This window comes from Aphelocoma coerulescens, chromosome 6 (genome assembly GCF_041296385.1).
Source record: "Aphelocoma coerulescens isolate FSJ_1873_10779 chromosome 6, UR_Acoe_1.0, whole genome shotgun sequence".
Lineage (NCBI taxonomy): Eukaryota > Metazoa > Chordata > Aves > Passeriformes > Corvidae > Aphelocoma > Aphelocoma coerulescens.
Genome location: NC_091020.1, coordinates 5,840,466 through 5,854,708, shown reverse-complemented (window position 1 = coordinate 5,854,708; position 14,243 = coordinate 5,840,466). Strand labels below are relative to the sequence as shown.

Genomic DNA, 14,243 nt, shown 5'->3' with positions numbered 1-14,243 from the left:
ACTCTGGGATTGTCACATGTATTTCAAGGTACTAAAATCTCTGTGATGCCAATTTACATGGCAAACTTAAGTGTATTACCTGGGTAACTGACAGCCTGCTGCAAGGGATGCAGAAATCCTCTCAGATCATGGCTGCAGTTCTTTGCAGGTGTCAGGGATTTGTGCCAAGCATTTGCATTTACAGTAAGGCTGACTAATACGATACTGTATCTGAGTTATCTGTGTGTTGCTGATTAGTTTGGTCTTTCTATAAAGACATTTGAAAAAGATTTTAGTGCTACAGACAGCATTCAAAAAAACATATTTGGAAAAATTGGGTTGCTAAGTGCAGGCTTTTGACTGGTGTAAACTGTACTTGGCCTTTTCAGTTCTTTCAGATTTCCTGAAACAACTCTTTGTGTCTGGTTTCTTGCAGTATTTTCCCTGAGTACTGCACTACTTGTACTTCACTTTTACAGTTAATTGAGATGGCTGGAGGTCAGCCAGTCTGACCAGGCCCTTTTAGAATCTGGAGGTACTTAGCACTGGAAATTCTCTGCAGAGATTATAGCATTGAATTGGAATTGCCCTCCATATATCCAAAGTATATTAAACGTTTGTGCTTGAGCGACTGGTAGGTCTGGAAGTGTTTTATATGTTGAATTAAGATTGTTCTAATTGCCCCCATGGGTTATTTGGGAAAGGATCGTGAAGCCTGGGAGAATTGAGAGCCAAGCAAAGGAAGTAGAAATCCAGCAGGAGTGTTGCTTTCAAGAGTTCTGGCCCTGCAGCCAGCCTTGCCTTTGAACTAGGGAGGGGAATGTCTCACAGATTCGGGCTGCAGGGAGAAAAGGGTACCACAATATCAGAGCTGTAGCTGGCTGTATAATTTCACAGTACTGTGGAATATCTGAATAAAAGGATGACAATTACACCTTAGCATTCAATTCATAATTATCGTTGGTCCTTAACTTGTAGCACTTCTAAAAGGTGAAGCTACTAAATACAACTATTACTTTTGACTTGACTTCATTTTTAGAAAACACTAGAAAAAATATTAAAAGACTATAGAAAACCATCTAAAAGGAATCAAAGCATAAACCCCCCCATTTCTGGTTACAATGTGTTTTCAATTCTTCTGAGTTTCAAAATACTCTAGAATTCTGATTCATATTTGTTATAGTGTATGTTTTCTCTAGCTTGTTTATACCAGTCTCTCAGCTTATTAATGAAACTTCCAGATCAGTGTTTAAAAATAGTAGCAACTCATAAATGGCTTTAAAGATAGGTGTCAGTACATCATCTAAATAGGGTTATTCATAGAAATCTTTAATCAGAGCACTTAATGATTTTCATAGGTTTGTGAACAACAGTGATATACAACTGCAACAACATAGATTCTTAAAAATTATTAAATAGTTTTCTACATAAATTTAACTTTCCAAGGCCTGTATCTGTTACTATGATAAAAAGGCCTCACCCAAAATACCAATTTTCTGCATAAATAAGTACAATAGTTTTGTCTGAAACCTTGTGTTTTCCCAACAGAGAACTATAAAATGCCTAGTAATGTGATCTGGGTTGCCTTCTCACCAGTGGCAATAACAGGTACTCTAGAAAACCTAGTAACTTTGATGATAATGGGAGCATAGACAATAAAAATCCCAGTAAAATTTTCTTTTGTTTAAATATGACTTTTGGGGGCAGGGAAATTGGCTAGAAAAGGGGAGTTTATGAACATGCGGCAGTGTCTTTTCAAGACACTGTTTTCATCTGGGGAAAGATGTTTTCTAGCCCATCAGGCTATTTTTGCTGGCTTTAAGGTGGTGCTTCTCATATGCTTCCAACTGGGCGTTTTTGGAATAAAGCCAGTACCAGGCCTCTGGAAACCAAACAAAATAATGAAACGGGAATGCTTGGCACGACTGCATTCTTAGGTCACTTCTTGGGCTCTCTGGGGTCTCAGGTCACGGCATCTGTTCATCACAGAGCTGATGCTTGGGACCTGAACAACCCCTTTGCTCTGGGTAAGGCTGGTGCTTGTCTGCGGCAAGTCAAGAACTTGGCTAAATTCCTTGGTCTGTCGGGGGAGACCATTCTCAGGTGTCTGAGCCCCTTTCTGTTCTCCCTATGCAGGTAGTAGGGTTGGCAGCTGTTTGTGATTACACCTCAGCTGTTTGAGGAGATAACCCACTTTCAAACCATTAATCCAGGAAAATAAGGATCAGTATGTGTTGGACTCTCCAAGTAATAAAAAGGTATGTTTTTAGAATATGACCAGTTTTTGTCATATCTATATTTCAAATCTGTATTTCCTGGCTCAAATTTATTTAAATCTAAAATATTTGTTATCTTTTGGTTTACTTGCATAATATAAGGTCAGTATTCTATAGATTAATTCCTTGTTGTTTAATAGACTCTGCCAAATCCATGAGACTTGTGACTGCTAGGATGGCCCTGAGTGATGATAACTTTTTGGTTCTGTGTATGTTCAAGCTCAAAGTAATGTTTGAAGTCGTCCATTAAACTTGAGATTTTATTGTGTGGTTTGTTGAAGATGTGCAGACTTTAATTTATTCTTTTCGTGGCCTTGTAGAAGCATGGCAGTGAGCAGGAGTATTACCTGGATTGTATCTTCAGCAGCTCACAGAAGTTTCACAATTGGTAGCTTGTGGTTTTCAAGGCATCTGTCTTGGCTAGGGAATTTCTGAAGCTTCTCTATCCTTGTCACCTTTGTTAAAACGAGTCTTGTGTTGGTGTGTTTGAATTACGCAGATCTACATTTTTTCCCCTCTCCCCTTCATGTGTTAGGATTTGCTTTTGTAATTTCTAGTTGGAACCCAATAGATTTTTCTTGAATAGTACCAGTAAATTAACAGCATTCTTTAGCATTATTAATCTACTGGAAGGTTTTATAGTGATCTTTTTTACTAGAGATCATTCATGTGGGCAGTTCAGTCTTCAAATTCAGTGAAGCGTAAGGCAGCAGGCCTACTAATGTAAATAATGAGCTTTACATTCCACTTTTGTCAACGTATTTGAAAAAGGAGTCATTTATGTTTTGGTGGGTAGGCAGTGAAAGTCTTCTCTGCTGAAACATTTTTGTAGGTTAAAGAACTGTCAAAATCGAGTTTTTCTTGGGGGTTTTATTTTGGTTTTTTGTACTTCTAATATTTATTACCTAATAAATTGCCTCTATAATATGTCGATTTACACTTTTTAGTGCCAGTCTAAATACAGCCTTTTGTCAAAAGTACAGGGAGCAGGGAGCTTTCCTGCTCTAAAATCATAGTTAACTATGAAGGAAGACAGCAGCCCTTAGAATAATAACACTGTGGGACATGCTGAAGCTCAGTCAGAGTGGGATGGATGGAACCAGTCCTGAGTGCAAAACACTCACCTGCCGTGCTGGACATTGTCTGTGATGGTATGGTCAGAGAGAACAAGGGCAAGGGGGTGGGCAGAGCAACAAAGACAAAATGACAAAACAGAACAGGGTGTAAGTGTGTGTATCATTTTATTTGCCAGTGAGCATTTCTGCAGCTTTAGCACAGTACTGCGTTGTGTGTGCAGAAGGCTTGTGACACCTTCACAGGGTTTAGGAGTGACAAGAAAGTTACCCTGTGAACAGAGCAGATCATAGAGTTGTGAAATTGCTTAACTGTTTCTAGGCTGTACTGCAGAAAAGCAGGGAACTTCCTTGTCAGGATTCAGCTGAGACAGCACCGAAGTCTCAGTGTGCTCTCTTTGGTGAGGTGCTCTGCACTTCTGGGCAGTGCACTCAATATGCAGTTCTCCACGAGCAGTTTGGACTGTGCAGATCCCCTGCTGCAGGTGAGGGATTCAGTGCTGCATTAGGTGGGGTGGGTCCCAGTGACTCTGGTGCAGCAGAGCAGCACTGACCGTGCTCTCTGCTTGACTCACAAGGGAAAGCATTTAACTCACTTGTGCATGGATTGCAGCCTGCTCCAAGAAGTCTGACAGAATTAAACACACTTTCACCAGAGCTAGGCAGTGTCATTAGCATACTCCAGGAACTGGAAACATAAAGAACAGAACTATCTTAGTTTAACATATTTGCCATATTAGCTGTACACCAGATGAATTTGTTAGGTGTAGTTTGGCATTGGTTTCATGTCATAAAATGCATTTGTGCAGAGCTGTGCCTGCCCCAGGACTAGGTCACCTTCTCCTCTGGGTTTTGGACATGTTCTGTGGTGTAAGTGTGGGAAGATACGCAGATTTTGATGAACTGCAACAACCCAGAATAGTACAGGGTTCCAAATATTTTAGCATGAGTCATGCAAGGGCTTAACTGCCCGGAGTGCTCCCAGCTCGGGCATGCAGGTGTACTGTGCTCTGCAAAATTCCCTGACACTTTTGTAGCTTCTGGGTTGTGCTGTACAGGCTGTGCCTGTCCATAGCACCATAAGGGAACCCTGACAGCACATGGGACCGGACGGCTGAGAGGAAGCAGTGCCTCTGCCCTCTGAAGAGTCAGGAGTGCTCAGGGCAGAAGGCAGCAAGTGAAACAGCACTTGAGCGTCCCCTCTGGAGCAGGCAGTGGTCTGAGGCCACACTGTGTCTCACCCTGCAGCCTTTGGGTGTGCAGTGCTTTTCACCTTTGCCAGCCTCGGGGAACCTCTCTGGGACTGGGTGCTGGCTGTGTTGTCCCACTGTACTCAGCCATCACAGATGGTTATCCTGCTGGCTGTCTCCAAGGACCTCGTGACATTTATCCCAAGGTACTGCCTGTTGTCATATGCATAGTCAATTGTGTCATTTGCTTTCACCTGTTGGAGTTAATCTCCATATGTAGATAGGTCTCTCCATTTTAATGACGTTCTAACAGTGTCAGGATTAAGTCAGAGCCGGCTGTAAATTTAACTGACTCCTGTGATGACTTTTGAAAAGATGGCTGTTTCATTAAAGGCTGCCACTTCACCCAAACTTATTTTTGTGGGAAAGAAGTGGGATGTAAAAATTTGTCTGTTAGGAGTGTAAATCTCATTGAGGGATGGTCCCAAATGACATGCCAATTTAGAAAAATCTGTCAGAATAGTCATACAATGGCATGCCATATATGTATGAATTCTTCTGAAAAATAGTTGTTTTGTCATTCTAACCCTGTCACTTGTCACCAGGTAGGTTCACAGATCCTTGTTCTGGCTTGGAAAACTCACAGTAATTGCAGCTGTCTACTGCTTCATACATTTTTAGCAAAATGTGGAGATCTAAATCTGGAGATTTCATAATTTTGCTATCACATGAAGAAATGGGCTACTACTTAAAAAGCAGTAAACAATAACAAAAAAGCAACCAACAAACAGCAGAATAAGTTTTTACCTTAATTGAAATAATAAGGAATAAAAAATCTTCAGATGTATTTCAACTGTTTCTTCAGTTTATTTGCTCCTTACGTTGTTCTTTCCTGGCCTTCCTGGCAGGCTTGCAGCTGATCGTAAGAGAGAAAAAAATCCCAACTTCTTCAAATTCAGATTAAAATGACAAAATATTTTTAACCTTTTAATTCTCTTTGCATAGTAGTGCAGAGTCATTTGAATATTTGATGTTATGTCCTGTAATTAGGGTTTTGATTTTAGGCAGTTCTAATATTTGATAAGAAGCTTTAAAATCTTGCTATGGATTTTTCCCTGTCTGCAACCCATGTTCGAGGCTGCAGATTGTGCTTCTGGTAGAACTTTATGCGAGGGATCAATCTCCTGACCTTCAACAGCACTGTGTGGAGGGGCAACTGTGTTTATTATTATTTAATGTATTTTATTTATATATTGGATATGTGTGTGCAAAGAATTAAGGAACAGTTGAGCAGTCAGTGCTGAACAGCACTAAAGTTTTAAGTGTGGTATCAGACTTTGAATGCTGGTGAATTGACCATGAAGGCGCACTGAAAATTTCATGCCAGACACTGGTTTTTTTATGATTTAGGATGCCCCTGAGAATAAGTAGTTAGAGACTTCTTGTTCATTTGGACATTTCACTGAAAGCTAATGGAGATGTTTGATAAAGATAAAATACTCTCTTAGCACCTCTTTGTACAATGACCTTCTGTGTTTGGAAGGGAAGAACTTCAATTCACTGATGTATTTTCAGTTAGCTGGAAACTTCTCTGCTTTTGACAGAACAGCCAGCAGGAGAGGGAGGTTTGGCTGGTGCTTCTACTGTGAGGCTGCAGTGCAGCAATGCCAGGCTTGATGTGTCAGCCAGAACAAATGTTATTTTGTAAATCACTTTCCTGTTGCTGTGTTTAGGTCTGTCTCCTTTACCAGCCGTTCTTTGAGTGGACAAAGCTGAATGTGCTGTCCATTGCCTTGTTTTTCACAGAGTCACCGGGGCCAGAAGACACCTCAGGAAATTTATGTCCCATCACCCTGCTCAACCAGGTCACTTAGGTTCTGATTATCTCTAAGGACAGGCCCCCACAACTGTATCTGGGCAACATGTTCTAGTTATTTTGTATGTTATAAATGGAAATGTCAGTGGAAATTGCCTCTCATCCTAGTCCCTGAGAAGATCTATGTCCATCTTCTTTCTCCCTCCTCAGGTGTTGATAAGGTCCCTCTGAAGCTTTTTCTCCTCAGGACTGAACAATCCCAGCTCTCTTCGCCTCTTTTTTTATATGATCACTGTTCCAGATTCTTGATAATATATATAATATATATAAATAATAAACTTTGGTGGACTCTTTCTGCTCTGCCCGTGTTTCTGCATTGCTGCTTTCCAGCCATTCAGACCCCCTGGCCTGTGCTGGCTTGGGTTTATTCCTCCTCAGGTACAGGCAACTTGGTTGAACTTCACCGTGTTCCCATGGGCCCATTTCTCCATCCCCTCAAGGTCCATCTGGCCCATGGGCCTCTCCCCCTGTAGCACCTGCAGGCTTTCCCATCATCCACTGTACTGGTCCCAGTACTCTGGAGTACTCTGCTCGTGCTGCTGGTGTCCAGCTGGATTTTCTGCCAGTGGTCACAGTCCTCTGAGCCTGACACTTCAGCGAATCCAGCACATGCACTTACCTCCTCTGAAGCTGGTGACTTTGTCTGTGAGGCTGTTCTGGGATGCTCCTGAAAGGCTCATCCATGTCTCACAATATCTGGTGGCTCCCCGTTGTCCACCAGCCAGACTTCTTGTCACAGAAGGTCATCACTCTGTTCAAACGTAATTTCCCCTCTGTAAGTCTGTGCTAACTACTGCAAACACCTTCTTGTCATTTCTGTTTGGAAGTGGTTTTCAGGATTATTTGCTGCACTACCTTCCCTGTGAGTGAGGCGAGGCAGGTCAGCCTGTAGCTCCTGGCTCTTCCTTTTTACCCTGGAAGAAAGGAGTGATGTTTATGTTTCTTCCAATCCTCTCCCAGTGACCATCTCCTTTCTCAAAGGTGATGCAGACTGGCCTTGCAATGATCTCAGCCAGTTCTCTCAGCATTATATAAGGAATAAGGAAAATGGAGGAAATAGTGGTAAAGTGAGTGAACTGGGTTTTCTGACATCAAGGTAGCAAACAAATGTTCTATGATTGTAATTAGTTCCTTCAGCACAATAAATAGCATTTTATGCATTAAGGTGTTCATAGTGATACCGCGTGTATGACTGTCCAGGTAAGAATTCTTCCTGTCTTCAAACTATGTAGGAGAAAGTTTATATTTCATTTCATTATACAAAGAGAAAGGCTGAATATATGCAAACTCACTGAGACAGATTATTCTCAGGTTAATTGAGATACATCAGTTTGCACTTGCTTTCTCACAATTTTCTGCTCAATTACCAGTAGTAAATGGTCAAATAACACGTACTTTTATTCAAGGCAGTTTCTCTAAGGTTAGTCATCCCAAGGAAGATGGATTTAAGGGGCTTGGTTCAAGGCTGGCATAATTAATAAAACTGTGGAACAGGTTATTTATAGGCTCACAGAAACCTAACTGGGAGGGACACTGAGCATGGCTCTCCAGAGTCATGGTGCCTCAGTTGGCCTTGGTATGTGAGCACTTCTGGTGTGGCTTTCTCCGTCTGCACACACCCAGATTTTTGTTTGGAAGGGCTCTGGAATTTAGGGCAGGAAGGGTTAGTTTGCAATCTGAACTGTAGATTGCTTTTATCTGTGGTGTCATGGTTCAGCCGGCGGGAAAGAGCTTTCCCTGAGACTCAGTCTTGAGCTGCTCACTCTGCCCGTGGGAGCTCCTTTTCGGTATTTACTTGGTGCTATTTGCAGGTTTTCTAATTTCAGGAATATGAGCTTGAACTTGATGAACCAAGCATTTTTCTCAGTAAAAGTGTGTATTTCCACTCGAAATCAATGGGCCTTTCATGGCCACAGCAGCTTCTAACTCAGCTGCTAATGCCCATTGTTGCATATTTGGATAGAAACACTGGAGATCGTTAGAGAACAGTAATTAAGCACCTTCTGAAAGAAGTGCATGAGAGAAGATATTTAAGAGTATTTAATCGAATGCAAACATGTACCAAAAAATAGTATTGTAGGATCTTTACATATTTCTCCAGCCCAAACTAGGCATTTTAGATGCGGCAATGTGTATGAATTATGGATTGTTGTTGTTCAACCAGTTCTACCACTGAAGCAGAATGATGGAAAAACACATGGTAGCCTGGGCAGACTCTGCTAGCAAATGAATGCTGAATTGAGCAATTAGGCAGGAAATCAACGTTGAGGATTCAGTGTAAGGCAACACACATGGCACATGATCCACAGCAGGTCTAGAAACAACTGGAGAAACTGGCAGAGCTTTTTCAGCACCTGGTAGTGTTGTCTACAGCCAGCATCCTGCACTGGGGACTTTAGAATGGCATGAATGAACATCTATCTTGTCTCTTTTGAAGTATTTTGAGAGCATCAGTTTGATCACAAGTAAATTTTTAAAACAGAAAAATACATAAGGACTCAGCTGGCTCTGCTGGCTCTGTGGGCTGTAGCTCAGATAGTTCCTGGGCAGGGTGCAGGGCAGAGCCTGGTAAATGTATGTGGGGCTTTTTCTGTCTTAGTGTGAAGCACAGGGTCTTGGCCTCAAGTTGCAGTGCTCTTGGAGATTTCTAGTGCTATGTGTAGCTTGGGAGAGGTGGTTTAAAGCTGGCAATTTAGTGAAAAAATGTGACTTCCTGCATAGTATCATCAGCACCACAGATAAATAAAACTTTTGGAAATCCATAGGGCTTTTTCATAGCCTTTCATATCTCTTTTCGTGTGCTTCTCCTTTCTGGTGCTTCATTGCTAAGAATAGTGCACCCCATCAGTTCAGCAGAACTCAGTCACAGGCTCCTTTAGCTGTGGTGAGATTGGGATGGGCTATGAGAGTCATGTGTTTTCACACTCCTGGTAGAGATACATGATAAAATGAAAATGAAGAACTGTTTTCATGAAAAATGAATGGCTAGGCTTTGCATAGTATCTCCTACCAGAATTTTTGAGTGTGGGATCTAAATCATGGTGACCTGGCGCAAATTCTCACTTGGTAATCGGTCACAGATGTGCTGTCTGGTGAACTGCCATGTGCTAATAAAGGCTGTTCTTGCCTCGTTCTGCTGCAATAGAAAGTGATAACTAATAGAAAGTGATAACAAAACATGGCTGGAATGTGGGGAGGACCTGTGCCACAGTGAACCATTTTACATTCAGGAGAAGGAGAGATTCTTTTCACCTGCATGTTAACCAGAAAGTCCTAGAGAGGATTACAAACCACTGAGAGTATGTAACAGGTAAAAAACCGAAGTGCAGTTCAGAACAGCAGCATTCAGTGATTGCTGGCAGCTAATGCTGTCTGAGCCTCCCTGCTGTTGAAGGGAACCTTTTCATGGCATTGAAGTCAGTAACTCTATGAAGGCAGGGGCTGCATCTCAACATGTGTTGAAAGCATGTGCTTTGATGATAGGGCACTTCAAGGGTAGGTTAACTGGCGTTAACTCACTTTGCTCATACATGTTAGGCAACTTTTCATGAAAACAGTGAAGTCCTAATTATTCAGATCAGCAGGAGTAATTAGGAAATATTACCTGCCTTAATAGAATGTGAAAAAGATCTTACCTACAGCAAGATTGATTCAGGTTGTCTAAATGGGAAGAGTTCCTCATGCATTTTCAGATTGGCCAGCATCCCTAATTTTTAAGGGAACTGGTCTCAGCGACCCAAAATGTTGCTAAATTTCTTAAAGAATACTCTATACTTCAGCGTTCAGCAATGACTGCAGAAGGGACCAAACCCTTCACAATAATACTCTGATATAGTTCCTTCATGCAGCCCCTAAGAAAAGGTCCATGTTTTGGTGTTTCCTAAATGTGATGGAGAAGATATTTCTGTGGCCCTCCCATGTGCTTTTGGTAGTGCTTTCCCTTTAGGTTCTTTGCTCACCACCAGGTGTGTGCTGCCTTGTGGAGTCTGTGCTGTGGCAAAGCAATAAAGCTTTTGCAGGTCTCTGCTCTGAGTCACTTCTGCACAGACGGCATAGCTCAGTGTAGTTTTGGAGATGCTTTGATATAGGATTGACTTGGAATTTAATTTTTTTCCCTTGATGACAAATTACATTTCCTCAGGATACAGTGTGTAAGACAATAGTAATGTCATTCTCCTGAATCAAGGCAGAGCAACCGAAAGCAGATGGAGCTGCATTATTGATGGGAGCTGAGGATATTCAGAATAAGGAAGTGGAGGCTGCATCTACCTGATTATTGCTAAGTCAGGAGCTGCAGACACTTTCTTACAGGAAAAGATTTTCAGATAAAAATCTCTTTGATAGGTTTGGGCTCACTAGAAGGATCAAGACCCAAGCCAAACAGTTTGTTTGCCCACAAGTGGTAGCTTCAAGCTGAAAGTTGAAAATCTTACATTTTGGTCCAATTATGTAATTTTTGATACCTTAGAGAGTTACTTCCACAGGTAGCAGTGAAAAGTAGAGTGAAATTTTCTTAGCTTTCTTTTTTTTTTTCTGTCTCTGCCAGACTTTTTATTCTATTCTAGGCCCAATTATTCTGCTAATATTAAAGAGTGTTCACTGGAGAACTCTTGACCTTCTCAGTGACATTGGCTTTGCTTTGCTCTCTAACCAAAAGAACGTGAAGAACATTCAGGGAAAAATGAACTTTAAATGTCTGCTCATCTCAGGTAAGGAATAATAAGGGTTCACCTGCTCCCAGCAGATGGTAGGCTTTTTTAGGTGTCAGTAGAAATTTATTTCAGTGAAAGAGGAGAAATGCCTACAAGGTATTTGTGCAGAATCCTGAACTTGGTACCTAGATAAAAATTGACATGAATGACATTTTTTCACTGAGTAATGGTTACCTGCAATCACAGAAAAGAGTGGTTTCAAAGGTACAGCTGGCTAAGCCTTGTTTAGATTTTCCAGTAAAACTGTCCTATCCTTCAGGCTTGTCTTAATTTTGAACACAAAATGTATGTATAGTTATGAAAAGCATGATTTAGACTGGAATGAAAAGGAAAACATTTCCCAGTTCATCTAAACACAATTGTTTCAAGTGCTAATGGAAGCCCATGAAGGTTAATAAGGGTCTTTCCTTTGAGATTAGTGGAATTAGGTCAGTTTTTTATTGCAGTATATCTGGCCTGCAGGCAGCAGTACCAGCTGTAGACTCAAACAGTTTGTTTGCACAGTCCTCATTTATAGTTCGAGGATGAAAATGTAATTGGAAATAGAATGGATCAAAAATCTTTATATATTCAGTAATTACAGTTGCTTCTATCCAGCCAGCCTGAAAGTTGTACTTCCTGGGTAGCTTTGAGGTAGATAAAGAAATTAATTAAAAGTAAGCTAGAGATCAAAATCTTACAAACCACTCAATGTGCAAACACCGATAAGATGCATTTTGCTCCTGCTCTTCAAACAATAGGTGTAATTCTTTCAGGAATTTTGTGTTTTCCACCCAGAACAAGCAGTAAATTTTTTCCTCCCCGACAAAGCAGCTCAATGCCAAGAAAGCCAGTGCAGCTAAATTCCTTCCCTTTGAGTGAATGGCCAAGCCAAAGGCAGTTCAGTGACACATGGCTGACCGAGGGTGGCAGTAGTTTCAGAATTTGTTTGTACTGGTGGGTGTGCCCAAGGACAGCATGCAAAGGCAGTGCTGCTCCATCGTGCTCCTGGCCCTGCTGCCTCAGCCCTGCTGAGTCTCAGTACCCAGTCCACCACAGACTACACAACATACTGCTCCTTCAGAAAACCCACACTAGCAGAAGTTCTAAAAGTGCTGCTCATGTTGAAGAAAATAACATAGGAGGGGAGTCAAGGTCAGTTTTATGTCCCAAGTTGCCTTGGCAGGTCACAGAAAATGTCTTTCTGCTTAAAACTGGTTCAAAGAATTATTTCACCTTTCTAGAGGAAACCAAAGAAAATGCAAGACTCCAACTCCAAATTACATCTTAGCTTCTCACAACAGTGTGAGGCCATATATAACTATTGAGACTGTTCCTGAACAGATGATAGTAAAGGACAATTCAGTGATAAGAGGCAGAGTCTGACCAAAGAGCTTTGCATACTTGGCAAGGAGCGGGGCATAGGAAGAAAGGTTGGCACAGAAACTTAAGGTGTACTGAGAAAGAATTAGTGAAGTTAACTTTAAATGTCCGTGTTCATTTTGATTGGCTTGTAATTTGCCTAGGTATAAATCCCATACTGTTGTGCAGATAATAATCTTTCTCCTACATTCGTGTAAGGGAAAATTTGAGGGCTCTTTGTAGCCTGTTTGAAATACTCACGTGTTAGCAAATGAGGTGGTACAGATGAATACAGAAGGTACTGTAGAGGGGGGAACTAGAGGAAAATATACTGGGTGCCTCGAGGAAGGTCTTGTTTTGGATCCCCTGTGTGATTTTGACAGACAGTTTAGAGCAGTCAGACTGCCATGGATGACAGTAACCAATACACTTGTGACCTGTAAAACACAGGAAGAATCAAGAAACAGATGGTAGAAAGGTTAGTGGGAAAGACTTAAAAGTTCAGTTTTCCATAACTTGAATAATCTGTATACTTGAAGCAAAAGAGCACAAGCAATGCTGCTTCTGTCTCAAAGTTCTGGTTTTTCTTTCCCCAGTCTCTTCAGTTTTGTGTTTGCATCTAAGGAGCTTTGCTATAGCTTCAGTTTGGATTGGTTTTGCCAGAACCTGAAGGGGCTATGCACAAAGATGGTGGTGTTTCTTGGAAGATGTACTTAAAACTTGGGAGAAAAGGAGTGACAACAGCTGAGTGATTAGTGCTGTTTCTGCAGAGGCAGCTGCAGCTTAAGATGGTAAAAACCAGCAAAAGTGATGTACAGATCAGTGCTACTTCTGCCACTGTTTTCTCTTGTAGTAGTTTTCTGCAGTCTGCATCAATTCCCAGAACTGCTCCACGAGCACTGAGAGTCAGCCAAGGGCTTCGTCTCAGCAGTGAGCAACAAGAAGACACACATTCATTTGGTGTTGTAACTAGGGAACAGAAGCACAAGATTTATCTGCAGCTCTGCGAGGGTGCGCTGGCTTCCACTGCCTCCTGTTGAGCTCTGCTGCTCTTCCCAGGAAGGAAATGCTTGTCTGTTCTTGCTGGGTTTTGACAGTCTTATTTTGGAAATTAAGGATTCCAAGAAACAAAGAGGGCAGTGTATACAGCTTGTCACAGAAATGTGAGCAGATAATGCTGTTTCCTGGTAGCTCGTTGGGTCGGTATTAGCAGTGGGAGCATAACCACCTCTGGTTGTTTCCTCTGCTGTGCAACAGAGGGAGCCCAGGAAAGAGGAGGAACTGGGCTGTTGTTCCCTTCCATGCCAGTAGAAGCACCTGTGAAATTGCTGTTCTGATAAAGTTGCTGTTTCTCTTATTTTCCTTTTCCTTCAGATAATGAAGGTAACTAGATATAGATCCAGTTGTGAAAATATGTAGTCAAATTCCTGATCTTCTAAAGAGCTTTACTCTTTGGCCTTTACTCTTCCAAGAGTGAGGAGTAACTGCATAGAAACCTTCCTCTTCCCAGTACTGTCACATAGGCACAACTGGGATGCAGCAGTTTCCTTTCAGAGTGCCTCTCTGATAAAACCTTCATCATCTTAGTGTCTGGTTGCCTTCTCAAGATTTCAGATTTTTCTGAGGATATGGATTATAAAAATACTATCTTTAAACCGGAATATCCCCAGAATATCAACTGCTTATCAAAGCCACGGGATCCTTTGTCCAGGATATGCCCGCCATCAAACCTGTACAAGACCATTATCTGTCCTCTCTGAAAGCAACGTTTTCTTAACTGACAGTACTTCTGAGCA

The 14,243-nt window shown here is 41.6% G+C and overlaps 1 long non-coding RNA gene across 1 annotated transcript in view; it reads left to right on the top strand.

Moving 5' to 3' along the window:
* LOC138112258 (uncharacterized) overlaps positions 1-14,243 on the top strand; it is a 34,504-nt gene that overhangs the window by 10,297 nt on the left and 9,964 nt on the right. The window contains exons 2-3 of the long non-coding RNA XR_011151613.1: positions 1,528-1,587; positions 2,116-2,237. This is a non-coding gene — a long non-coding RNA (uncharacterized lncRNA). The remainder of the gene's footprint in view (positions 1-1,527; positions 1,588-2,115; positions 2,238-14,243) is intronic.